The 12993-nt window shown below is 40.9% G+C and overlaps 1 pseudogene; it reads left to right on the forward strand.

Moving 5' to 3' along the window:
- Positions 1 to 196: 196 nt before the first annotated feature.
- LOC113378960 lies at positions 197 to 7388 on the forward strand (annotated as a pseudogene).
- Positions 7389 to 12993: the final 5605 nt, after the last annotated feature.

Consider the following 12993-nt stretch of genomic DNA (forward strand, 5'->3'; position numbering starts at 1 on the left):
TGCAGCAAAACTGACGAAGCTTCTCGCACCGAGGATCATTCATTTATGAACGTTCGATCGGTGGCGAGTTAAAATTATTTGGGTCTGCTGACCACAAATATGAAATCTTGTGATTACTCGACAAAGGTTCAAAGGTTCCTCGCCGATTTGTGTGCGCTTGCTTACTAACGTTTGCAAGCACATCATAATCATAATACGACCTCAGAGCATATGAGATTACCCGCTGAATTTAAGCATATTACTGAGCGGTGGAAAAGAAACTAACTAGGATTCCCTTAGTAGTAGAGCGAACAGGGAAGAGCCCAGCACTAAATCCCGCGGCCGGAGACGGACGCTGGGAAATGAAGTGTTAGGGAGGATCCAATTATCTCGGTGCGTTGCGGCGAGTTCAAGTCCATCTTGAATGGGGCCATTTACCCATAGAGGGGCCAGGCCCGTAGCGACCGTTGCGCGTATCGAGAGGATCTCTCCTCAGAGTCGAGTTGCTTGAGAGTGCAGCTCTAAGTGGGTGGTAAACTCCATCTAAGGCTAAATATGACCACGAGACCGATAGCAAACAAGTACCGTAAGGGAAAGTTGAAAAGAACTTTGAAGAGAGAGTTCAAGAGTACGTGAAACCGTTCAGGGGTAAACCTGAGAAACCCGAAAGATCGAAAGGAGAGATTCAATGTTATCATTGTCTTCCATTTAGTGGCGTGCGATTGACCGGGATTCGTCCGCGATACGCCGTTGGTTTATGTGTCAGGCGGCGTTGGCATGCACTTCTTTCTCAGTAGGACGTCGCGACGTTTGGTGTCGATCTACGACCGCGGCGGTAGCCTGTCACGAATTTATTCGCGCCAGACCCCGCGTGCTCCGGCCGACTGCCAGACGGTATAAATGATATGGTATAGGGTCGCTTTTAAGCGTTCGGCCGGTTGCAAGCACGGACGGTTATTGGCCGTCGGACCTAGTCCGGCATCGATGCCGCCTCGAGCTGTTAGCTACCGTGTTCTTGAACGGACTCTATTACGGTCAGCGATGCTATTGCTTTGGGTACTTTCAGGACCCGTCTTGAAACGCGGACCAAGGAGTCTAGCATGTGCGCGAGTATTGGGAAATACAAAACCTAAAGGCGCAATGAACGTAAAGGTTTGCTTAAGTAAACTGAGGAATGACAGACCGCATCCACGGATGCGTGCGTGCTTGCAATCCCGAGGCGTCTCACTCTCATTGCGAGAAGAGACGCACTCAGAGCGTACACGCTAGGACCCGAAAGATGGTGAACTATGCCCGGTCAGGTCGAAGTCAGGGGAAATCCTGATGGAGGACCGTAGCGATTCTGACGTGCAAATCGATCGTCGGAACTGGGTATAGGGGCGAAAGACTAATCAAACCATCTAGTAGCTGGTTCCCTCCGAAGTTTCCCTCAGGATAGCTGGCATTCGATGAGCGAGTCTCATCCGGTAAAGCGAATGATTAGAGGGCCTTGGGGCCGAAACGACCTCAACCTATTCTCAAACTTGAAATGGGTGAGATCTCTGGCTTGCTTGAATAGTGAAGCCAGAGGTTTGGATCAGAGTGCCTAGTGGGCCATTTTTGGTAAGCAGAACTGGCGCTGTGGAATGAACCAAACGCCGAGTTAAGGCGCCTAAACGACGCTAATGGGATACCATGAAAGGCGTTGGTTGCTTAAGACAGCAGGACGGTGGCCATGGAAGTTGGAATCCGCTAAGGAGTGTGTAACAACTCACCTGCCGAAGCAACTAGCCCTGAAAATGGATGGCGCTGAAGCGTCGTGCCTATACTCGGCCGCCAAGGCATGAGAAACGTTCATAATAGTTCGTTTTGACGCCCTGGTGAGTAGGAGGGTCGCGGTGGTGTGCGCAGAAGGGTTTGGGCGTCAGCCTGCCTGGAGCCGCCATCGGTGCAGATATTGGTGGTAGTAGCAAATACTCCAGCGAGGCCCTGGAGGACTGACGTGGAGAAGGGGTTCGTGTGAACAGCCGTTGCACACGAGTCAGTCGATCCTAAGCCCCAGGAGAAATCCTATGTTGATGTCGGTGTATTTTATTTTGAATAAAATTTCACACCCATCGGGCGAAAGGTAATCCGGTTCCTATTCCGGAACCCGGCAGCGGAACCGTTTACAAGTCGGGCCCTCGCAAGAGAGTTCGTCGGGGTAACCCAAAATGACCTGGAGACGCCGTCGGGAAATACGGGAAGAGTTTTCTTTTCTGTATGAGCGTTCGAGTTCCCTGGAATCCTCTAGAAGGGAGATAGGGTTTGGAACGCGAAGAGCACCGCTGTTGTGGCGGTGTCTGTATCTTCCCCTCGGACCTTGAAAATCCAGGAGAGGGCCACGGTAGGTGTCGCGCCGGTTCGTACCCATATCCGCAGCAGGTCTCCAAGGTGAAGAGCCTCTAGTCGATAGATAAATGTAGGTAAGGGAAGTCGGCAAATTGAATCCGTAACTTCGGGATAAGGATTGGCTCTGAGGATCGGGGCGTGCCGGGCTTGGTTGGGAAGCGGGCGTAGGCCGATGTGCCGGGCCTGGGCAAGGTGAAATTGTCCTTGTGACTTAGATCCGAGCTCGGTCCCGTGTCTAGGCCCCCCGCGGATTTTCTTGCTGCGAGGTTTCTGTGCCGGCTTCGGTCGGTCAGTCGTACTCTTCGGCCGCCACTCAACGGTCAGCTCAGAACTGGCACGGACTAGGGGAATCCGACTGTCTAATAAAAACAAAGCATTGCGATGGCCCTAGCGGGTGTTGACGCAATGTGATTTCTGCCCAGTGCTCTGAATGTCAACGTGAAGAAATTCAAGCAAGCGCGGGTAAACGGCGGGAGTAACTATGACTCTCTTAAGTGGTGGGAGTGGTTGGGGTTCTCCGGGACCTCAGCTAGCAAGTGGCCTCCTCCTCGTGGGTCCCACCGTGAGTACCCCTTCGGAGGGAAACTAAGCCACCTCTGTAAAATTTTGGGCTTAGGGGCTGCCAACCCTTTCGCCTGTAACTCAATCGGTGCAACGTCAAATAATAAGCCTCGGAACAATAATGAAAATTTAGAATTAAATTTGGGTGAACCCACTTGTTTACCCCCACCGATTAATATAGAAGGTCATAATTGTCGATTCCCTACATGTAACAAAACATTTGCAACTGTAGTAGGTCGGGGAGTTCATGAACAGAAAACACACAAAGAATGGTATAATGAGGAACTTGCCAAAATAGTGCCAAAGAAAGCAAGGTGGACGGAGGAGGAGCAGAAAATGATGGCCAAAGAGGAGGCCCTCTTAATAAGGCAAGGTGTGGGTCAAATAGATAAGGCCCTCCTCGCAGTAACACCAGGGCGGACGCTGGAAGCTATCAAAGGCCAAAGGCGATCCCCCAAATATAAAGGCCAGGTCGCAGAGTTTCTTGCTATGCCTGTGAACCAAAACACCAACAATGCATGCCCTCCAGCCACTGAAGATACCTCCAAACATGAGCTAGCTAATGCACTAAAAGCCGCTGCGGGACAGGATGCAGATAAATTTAATAGCTCTCTTCTAGTGAGCATTTGTCATAGAGCGGTAGAAATGTCACCGGGAGAAATAGAAAGAAATGTGACTGAATATCTTAACGCCACCTTTCCAATAAAAAGGAAAGTTAAGCCTCAATTAAACAAAAGAAGTAATGCACCAATAATAAGTAAGAGACAGTTGCGTAGAATAGCATACAAAAACACTCAAAAATACTGGGCTAAGAACCCTAGTAAATGCATATCCTATTTACTAGATAGCAGAACGACAACTGTCATGCCTCCATCTGATATAATGGTGCAATACTGGCAAAACTTATTAACATGCTCGTCCTCTGAAACACCAGGCACTGATGAAGCGAGAAACGACGATCTCTCGCATTTATGGAGCCCAATTACCTCCCAAGAAGTTAAAGATCCAGCGAGGAATTCGGCCCCTGGGCCCGATGGCATATCAGTTAACCTACTGAGGTCGATGCCCATAAATCTATTGGTAAATTTATTTAATGTTATACTATATATGGGTCGCGTTCCTGACACAATGACTGAATCCTATACTTCTTTGATTCCCAAAAAGGATAACGCGAAAAACCCAGGGGATTATAGACCGATAACAGTTTCATCGGTCCTTACAAGAACATTAAATAAAGTACTCGCTAGGCGACTGCTTAGTGGAGTTAAGATCGATGAGAGACAGAAAGCCTTTCAAGCTGTCGACGGGTGCGCATATAACATCTTTGCGCTTGACCAGTTGCTAAGGTACCACAGGCAAAATAAGAAACCACTCTATTTAGCCTCTATAGACGTGGCAAAGGCATTTGATTTGATCTCCCATAGAGCTCTGACCGATACATTGGAATATTATAACCTGCCACAACCATTTATCAACTATGTTAGTGATCTGTATAGAAGGGGTTGGACCAGACTCCGGTTTGGCCGCTTCACCTCGGATCCCATTAGTCCGAGGTGCGCGGTCAAGCAGGGAGATCCTCTGTCTCCGGTCCTCTTTAACATGATCATGAACAAGATGATTAAAAGAACCCCACCAGAAATCGGGGTCAATGTTGACGGATGCTTCTACAATATTCTTGCCTTTGCCGACGACCTAGTCTTGGTAGCATCGTCGGTCGGAGGTTTGCAGAAGTTATTAGATCATGCCGGTCAATACATGTCTAACTGCGGCTTAATTATAAACAATAACAAGTCATTTACAGTTACGGTCAAGAACGTGCCGCACGTCAAAAAGTCGATAATAGATAGAACAACTACATTTAGCTGCAACGGTCAAACACTACCCGCACTCACAAGAGTGGATAGCTGGAGCTACCTCGGTGTCCAGTTCAATCCCGAAAGTGCAAACCTAGGGAACATGAGATTAAAATTACTAACAATCATTGACAAATTAACTAAGGCACCGTTAAAACCTCAACAAAGACTTTTTGCACTACGAACTGTAGGCATACCCAGAATACTCCACCAACTAGTATTGGGTCATGCAAAAATCGGGTACCTCAAAACGCTGGACGGAATGATAAGAAAAGCCATAAAATCATGGCTAAGACTACCCAATGACGTAACATTAGCGTACTTTTATGCCCACTGTAGAGAGGGCGGTTTATCAATTCCATCCCTTAGGTGGCTCGTACCCTTTAGACGCCAAAAAAGAATCCAGAACTTGAACTCTACCGACTCAAGCTTCCACAAGCTCGAGATCGCAAAATGTGAGAAAATGCTACATGACAACAACACCGTCATAAGCTCTCAAAAAGAATTGGATGAGAAATGGGCCCGCACACTTCATAAGTCAGTGGACGGAAACCCACTTAAACACTCAGCCAAAACACCATCCCAACATCGATGGATTACAGAGGGCAACAAACTTCTCACTGGCAGCGACTTTGTAAACTGTGTAAAATTCAGAATAAACGCGATGCCCACAAGGTCACGTACAACGAGAGGAAGAATGGAGGACAGATACTGCAGGGCAGATTGTAATGCCTTGGAGACACTGGATCATGTACTCCAAACTTGTCACAGAATCCATCGCCAACGCATTGAACGCCACAATGCAGTAACCAACTATGTAAAGAGGGCACTAGAGAAATCTCATTCACAAGTTGATCTTGAGCCATCCTTTAAAACAACCGAAGGAACTAGGAAGCCTGACCTAATAGCGGCACAGGACGGGAAGGTCATAGTATTAGACACCCAAATAGTAGGAAGCTCTGCCGACTTGGCAGCTTCACATAAGAGGAAGATAGATTATTACAAGCCGCTGGTAGACATGATAAGGACAAGGTATAATGCAACTGAGGTAAACTTCAACACGATAACTCTTAATATAAGGGGTGTTTGGTATGGAAAATCGGCGGAGTTCCTAACATCAAATAAAATACTTGGGAAGGACGAACTCAAAATTGTTTCAACCAGGACTGAATGGGTTCGCAAAATGGTCAAAAACAACGACAGTTAAGAAGAAAAGACAGGGAATTGGATGACCAAGTATATTAATGCGTGCTGCCTGCGCCACCATCCTCCAGGCACAAAACTAGGAGTTAGGTTTAGTGGGTATTGCCTTCGGGTCGAGTCCCACACTGCCTGGTCAACCTGGCGACCGGCGTGCGTAAATGCATTCCCCTCCTAGCCAAAAAAAAAAAAAAAAAAAAAAAAAAAAAAAGCCAAATGCCTCGTCATTTAAATAGTGAACGAGATTCCCACTGTCCCTATCTACTTTCTAGCGAAACCACTGCCAAGGGAACGGGCTTGGAAAAATTAGCGGGGAAAGAAGACCCTGTTGAGCTTGACTCTAGTCTGGCATTGTAAGGAGACATGAAAGGTGTAGCATAAGTGGGAGATAGTAATATCGTCGGTGAAATACCACTCCTTTCATCGTTTCTTTACTTACTCGATTGGGCGGAAAGCGTGCGTCGAAAACTTGCGTTCCGACTGTCACGGTTTTCTAGAGCCAAGCGCATAAGAGTGGTGTGAGCCATTGCACGATCGCCAACAATACTCTAGCGTGATCCGATTCAAGGAAACTGCTAGGCGGGGAGTTTGACTGGGGCGGTACATCTGTCAAATAATAACGCAGGTGTCCCAAGGCCAGCTCAGCGAGGACAGAAACCTCGCGTAGAGCAAAAGGGCAAATGCTGGCTTGATCCCGTTGCTCAGTGTGCACAGGGACTGCGAAAGCATGGCCTATCGATCTTTTTGGCTTGAAGAGTTTTCAGCAAGAGATGTCAGAAAAGTTACCACAGGGATAACTGGCTTGTGGCAGTCAAGCGTTCATAGCGACGTTGCTTTTTGATCTTTCGATGTCGGCTCTTCCTATCATTGCGAAGCAGAATTCGCCAAGCGTTTGGTTGTTCACCCACAAATAGGAAACGTGAGCTGGGTTTAGACCGTCGTGAGACAGGTTAGTTTTACCCTACTGATGAATCGTCGTTGCGATAGTAATCCTGCTCAGTACGAGAGGAACCGCAGGTTCGGACATTTGGTTCACGCACTCGGTCGAGCGGCCGGTGGCGCGAAGCTACCATCCGTGGGATTATGTCTGAACGCCTCTAAGGCCGTATCCTTTCTAGACAAAGTAAGCAACGATATCTCTAAGAGTCTCGTGAGTCAAAAGGCTCAATACAATGTGATTTATTAGGTATTCGGCACACGCCGTTTATCGCACGAGCCATTTTTAGCCGAATGGGGCGCTGGACAGGGGCGATATCCGTCCGTTATATCTGTCTTGCCTATAGCGGTCGATCAAAGGTCACTAGTTCGATGTAGAGACTGGGAATCGTTTGTAAACGACTTAGGTACCTGGCGGGGTGTTGTACTCGGCAGAGCAGTTACCACGCTGCGATCCGTTGAGACTCAGCCCTTGGCTTGGAGATTCGTCATGTTGGCTTGACGTCACCCCACGCTATTAGAGCATAATCCTTAAGCCGTCGCATTGCAGCATGCCACAATCAGTAGGCTTGACAGTCGAAAACTTGTACATGCTGTACATGTGACACTTCTTCGGTATCTACCTAGCTATTTTGTACAACGTGCGTGAGTCAGCACGTAAATCAAAACTTATCGACAAATTCCAACACTAGAAATATTCATTATTTCTTTCAATAACCATAATGTCAAGAGAATAGTTATAAATATTTTGTAAGTTTACGAAATATATGTTTTTAAGAGAAACTTTTCATAATTTTTTAATATAAATATATGATATAATTCATTAAATTCTGAATAGGGAGAATGTTTTTTGCTAAATTTCTTGGAAATGCGTACAAGTTGCTAATAAGCAAAGTACGTATAAGTTATCTATAATGCAAAATGCGTGCAAGTTGTCAATGTGTAAAATACGTGCAAGTTGTCAATTTGCAGAATGCGTGCAAGTTGTTAATTTGCAGAATACGTGTAAGTTGTCAATGTGCAAAATACGTGCAAGTTGCTATTTTTATTTAATTTTTGTAATATACTCTAAATAATTAGTAACTTCCAACCTATAAATATTTCGATTCTTTTATAATGAAATATTCAGTATATTTATTTCCTTTTTAAAAAAATATTCAGTATTTATATATAATTTCAAACTACATCTAGTAAACTTTTAAGGGACATTAGCGAGTAAGCCTAACCTAGAATCTTGCATCGAAACAGGTTAAAAACATTTTCCGGCTTTTTGAAATCAGTAACTTACGGATACCTCAGACTACATCAAGTAAACTTTTAGGGGACATTAGCGAGTAAGCCTAACCTAGAATCATGCATCGAAACAGGTTAAAAACATTTTCCGGCTTTTTAAAATCAGTAACTTACGGGTACATCAGACTACATCAAGTAAACTTTTAGGGGACATTAGCGAGTAAGCCTAACCTAGAAGCATGCATCGAAACAGGTTAAAAACATTTTCCTGCTTTTTGAAATCAGTAACTTACGGGTACATCAGACTACATCAAGTAAACTTTTAAGGGACATTAGCGAGTAAGCCTAACCTAGAATCTCGCATCGAAACAGGTTAAAAACATTTTCCGGCTTTTTGAAAACAGTAACTTACGGATACCTCAGACTACATCAAGTAAACTTTTAGGGGACATTAGCGAGTAAGCCTAACCTAGAATCATGCATCGAAACAGGTTAAAAACATTTTCCGGCTTTTTGAAATCAGTAACTTACGGGTACATCAGACTACATCAAGTAAACTTTTAGGGGACATTAGCGAGTAAGCCTAACCTAGAATCTTGCATCAAAACAGGTTAAAAACATCTTCCGGCTTTTTGAAATCAGTAACTTACGGATACCTCAGACTACATCAAGTAAACTTTTAGGGGACATTAGCGAGTAAGCCTAACCTAGAATCATGCATCGAAACAGGTTAAAAACATTTTTCGGCTTTTTGAAATCAGTAACTTACGGGTACATCAGACTACATCAAGTAAACTTTTAGGAGACTATAGCGAGTAAGCCTAACCTAGAATTTTGCATCGAAATAGGTTAAAAACATTTTCCGGCTTTTTGAAATCAGTAACTTACGGATACCTCAGACTACATCAAGTAAACTTTTAGGGGACATTAGCGAGTAAGCCTAACCTAGAATCATGCATCGAAACAGGTTAAAAACATTTTCCGGCTTTTTGAAATCAGTAACTTACGGGTACATCAGACTACATCAAGTAAACTTTTAGGGGACATTAGCGAGTAAGCCTAACCTAGAATCATGCATCGAAACAGGTTAAAAACATTTTCCGGCTTTTTGAAATCAGTAACTTACGGGTACATCAGACTACATCAAGTAAACTTTTAGGGGACATCAGCGAGTAAGCCTAACATAGAATCATGCATCGAAACAGGTTAAAAACATTTTCCGGCTTTTTGAAATCAGTAACTTACGGGTACCTCAGACTACATCAAGTAAACTTTTAGGGGACATTAGCGAGTAAGCCTAACCTAGAATCATGCATCGAAACAGGTTAAAAACATTTTCCGGCTTTTTGAAATCAGTAACTTACGGGTACATCAGACTACATCAAGTAAAATTTTAGGGGACATTTGCGAGTAAGCCTAACCTAGAATCATGCATCGAAACAGGTTAAAAACATTTTCCGGCTTTTTGAAATCAGTAACTTACGGGTACATCAGACTACATCAAGTAAACTTTTAGGGGACATTAGCGAGTAAGCCTAACCTAGAATCTTGCATCGAAACAGGTCAAACTACTTTTGTAGAAAAATATTGTTTTTGGGTTTTTAGGAATGACATATATTTATTATATTATTTATTTACATGCCATGGTTTAAATACAACATTTTTGTTTCTTTAAGTTACATTTTTATTTAAAATAAAATTTCTTACATTTAGCTAATACAATTTAAATAAATTAATATATAAAATCTTGCTTGCTTTCCAGTCGAGGATGCTTTTCACGAGATAGTAGTGTCGCTGTCATAACACCTTCGCGATTTTGCTCTAATACGCGTTTTGATACATTAGCCAGTAATTGAACATGTCTCTCAGTTCCCTGAATGTGGACCGGAATTTTAGGGTCACTCCATGGACACTCATTGCTTTTTAGATATTGTACTAGATGTTCATGAGGAATATTTAGCGTAAAGGCTGGTTCGGATATATTTGAATAATCATCCATATCTATCATATTAGTATAGTCGGTGCATTCGAAATTTATTTCGGGTGTTTTGTAATCTTTCAATTGCGTCAGGTCTTCCACATTATTACGGTAATATAAGATTTTTCTTATAGCTGAATCTCGTATTTCCTTTTTATTATCAAACAACATTGCTAATAAAATATTTTCCGAGTGAGCATAGTATGCGTTTTCTTTAGCAACATTGTTCACAATTTGTCTTAAATTCGAGTCTAAATATTGCGTCCAGCTAATAAATTTATAAAATAATATACTACCATACACCACAGATTTGTAATATTTAATGTTAAAGTACATTGGAATATATACTTTCATTACGTAGTTTGCCAGAATTTTCAAATTTTTGGATGGCTTATTAGTAGTTACATATAACCGAATTCCGTTAGCCAACGGGAATGTGCTATTGGCCCTGGTTTCATGTTAGCTAAGTCTAACTTCTACAGAAGCAACTGCTTTATTTATTTATTTATTTATTTATTTATTTAAATATAAAGCCCACAGATTTCTCCAAGAGGACTCAAAAATACAATTATTTGACATAATGAATAACAATTAAAATATACACAAAATTACAATATATAGTTAGTAACATAAAATGCTAAGATAAAATTTCATATAATGCAGAATGTAACAATAATATTTATAAACAGAAAATAATAAGATATTTGAAAGAAAATAAAAAGATTAACTTGTGCAGAAGGAGATTATTCGATTAGGTGATGTGTTGTGAATGTCTATTTCATTATTAATTAAGTTAAAGTTAGAGGACATTAGTAAAATTGGCGAATTTAAGAGAGAATTAGATTTAGGGGTGGGATAATTGAAAAATAATTGTGAACGCGAAGATAGCCTTGGAACATTAAAGGATAGTTGATTGAGAATAAGAGGACAGTCTATAGAATTATTGCAAAGCTTAAATAAGAACATAATTGTACAGATAAATCGACGTGAGGCAAGGGAAGGAATACCAAATTCTTTTAGTAAAGTGTTGTGATCAAAGCCACGTTCAGGGTAAATTTTATATGTTTTATAATAAAGGTATTTCAGAAATTTTCGCTGAACCTTCTCTATCGCATCAGAGTTGTTGATATGATGAGGATACCAAATAATCGAACCGTATTCTAATTTTGAACGTACAATAGAATAGTACATGCAAAGAAGTGCATTGGTAGACTTAAATTGTTTACAATTTCTTAGTATCAAACCTAAAGATTGATGTGCTCTATTGCAAATATCAGTAACATGATCTGTGAAAAACAAACCAGAATCAAATAGAACACCTAAATCGGAAATTTTATTACATCTATCAATGCTGGTGTTAGAAATTTTATAATCAAAAAGTATTGGAACGCGCTTATGTGTAAAACTAAGAATCTTGCACTTTGATATATTTAGATGTAATTTGTTATAGATACACCAAGATTGGAAAAGGTCAAGTTGAGACTGTAATAATAAGCAGTCATCAATAGAATTTATTTTGAGATATAGTTTCAGATCATCTGCAAATAATAAATGAGGACAGTTAATAGTATCAGAAATGTCATTAATAAAAATAATAAATAATAGTGGACCAAGAATGGATCCCTGAGGAACTCCTGAACTAATATTTTCAATGTTGCTCAAGAATCCATTAAGAAAGACAAACTGCTTGCGATTATGAAGATAACTCTTGAAAAAGTGAATAAGTGAAGAATTAAGACCAATCTTAGATAATTTAGTAAGGAGAATGTTATGATCAATTTTGTCAAAAGCTTTACTGAAATCAGTGTAAATAACGTCAACTTGTCCATTGATGTCAAGATTCTCAGCTATATATTGTTTAATACAAATTAAATTTGTTATCGTAGAACGGGCAGGCATGACACCATGTTGATTAATAGAAATTAAAGTTCTAACAGAAGGAATTAGTTCTCTATAAATAATTTTTTCAAATACCTTAGCAAAGTTTGATAATAATGATATCGGCCTGTAATTAGTAATGTTTGATGTAACACCTTGTTTAAAAGTTGGAACTAATCGTGCAATTTTCCAACAATTTGGAAAAGTGTTTGTACGCAAAGATAGATTAAATAAAAATGCAAGTGGATCAGATAGAGTAGATGAGCAATCACGTATAAAGAAAGATGGAATACCATCGAAACCAAATATTTTGGAGTTCTTAAAACTTGCTATTGCATGTTGCACAGTACTAGAATCAATTTCACCTATATCAATCATGATTCTATCATTATGATCAAATAAAATGGGTATGTCAAGTTTAGGCTGATAAACACTAATAAAGAAAGAATTAAATGCATCAACAATAGCATCAGGAGAATCATAATATTTGTCTAGATAGCACAATCTATTAGGAATAATATTAGAAGCAGTTTTATTACGCAAAAAAGACCAAAAATATTTAGGATCAAGCGATAGAGAATTTTCAACGTCAATAATATATGAATTATAGGCATCTTTCATAAGTATTTTTATTAATTTCCTGTACAATTTAAAATTTTCATAATAGAAAGTGATATTGGTTAACTTGTATTTATTATGATAGTATTTCTTCATACGGAGGTTTCTAATAATATCAGAATTAAACCAAGGCTTAAATTTATTGGAAGAAAATTTTTTTGTTTTAGGAACAAATTTATCTAATAAGCTATAAATTGTAGCGTAAAAAAGATCACATGCATCATTAATGTCAGAACATGTGTACAAAGAACTCCACGATGTATTTAAAATTTCCCTGTAAAGATTAAGATAATCCGCTTTGTGGAAATTGTAATGATAGTTTTTTTTATTAAATTGCAAAGTATTGGGTGTGGAAAAAGAAGATGTAAGGGAAACAGAAATATAAAG

This window comes from Ctenocephalides felis, unplaced genomic scaffold, assembly GCF_003426905.1.
Source record: "Ctenocephalides felis isolate EL2017-DRISC unplaced genomic scaffold, ASM342690v1 CF-g0.4_SCAFFOLD_01886, whole genome shotgun sequence".
Classification (NCBI taxonomy): Eukaryota; Metazoa; Arthropoda; class Insecta; order Siphonaptera; family Pulicidae; genus Ctenocephalides; species Ctenocephalides felis.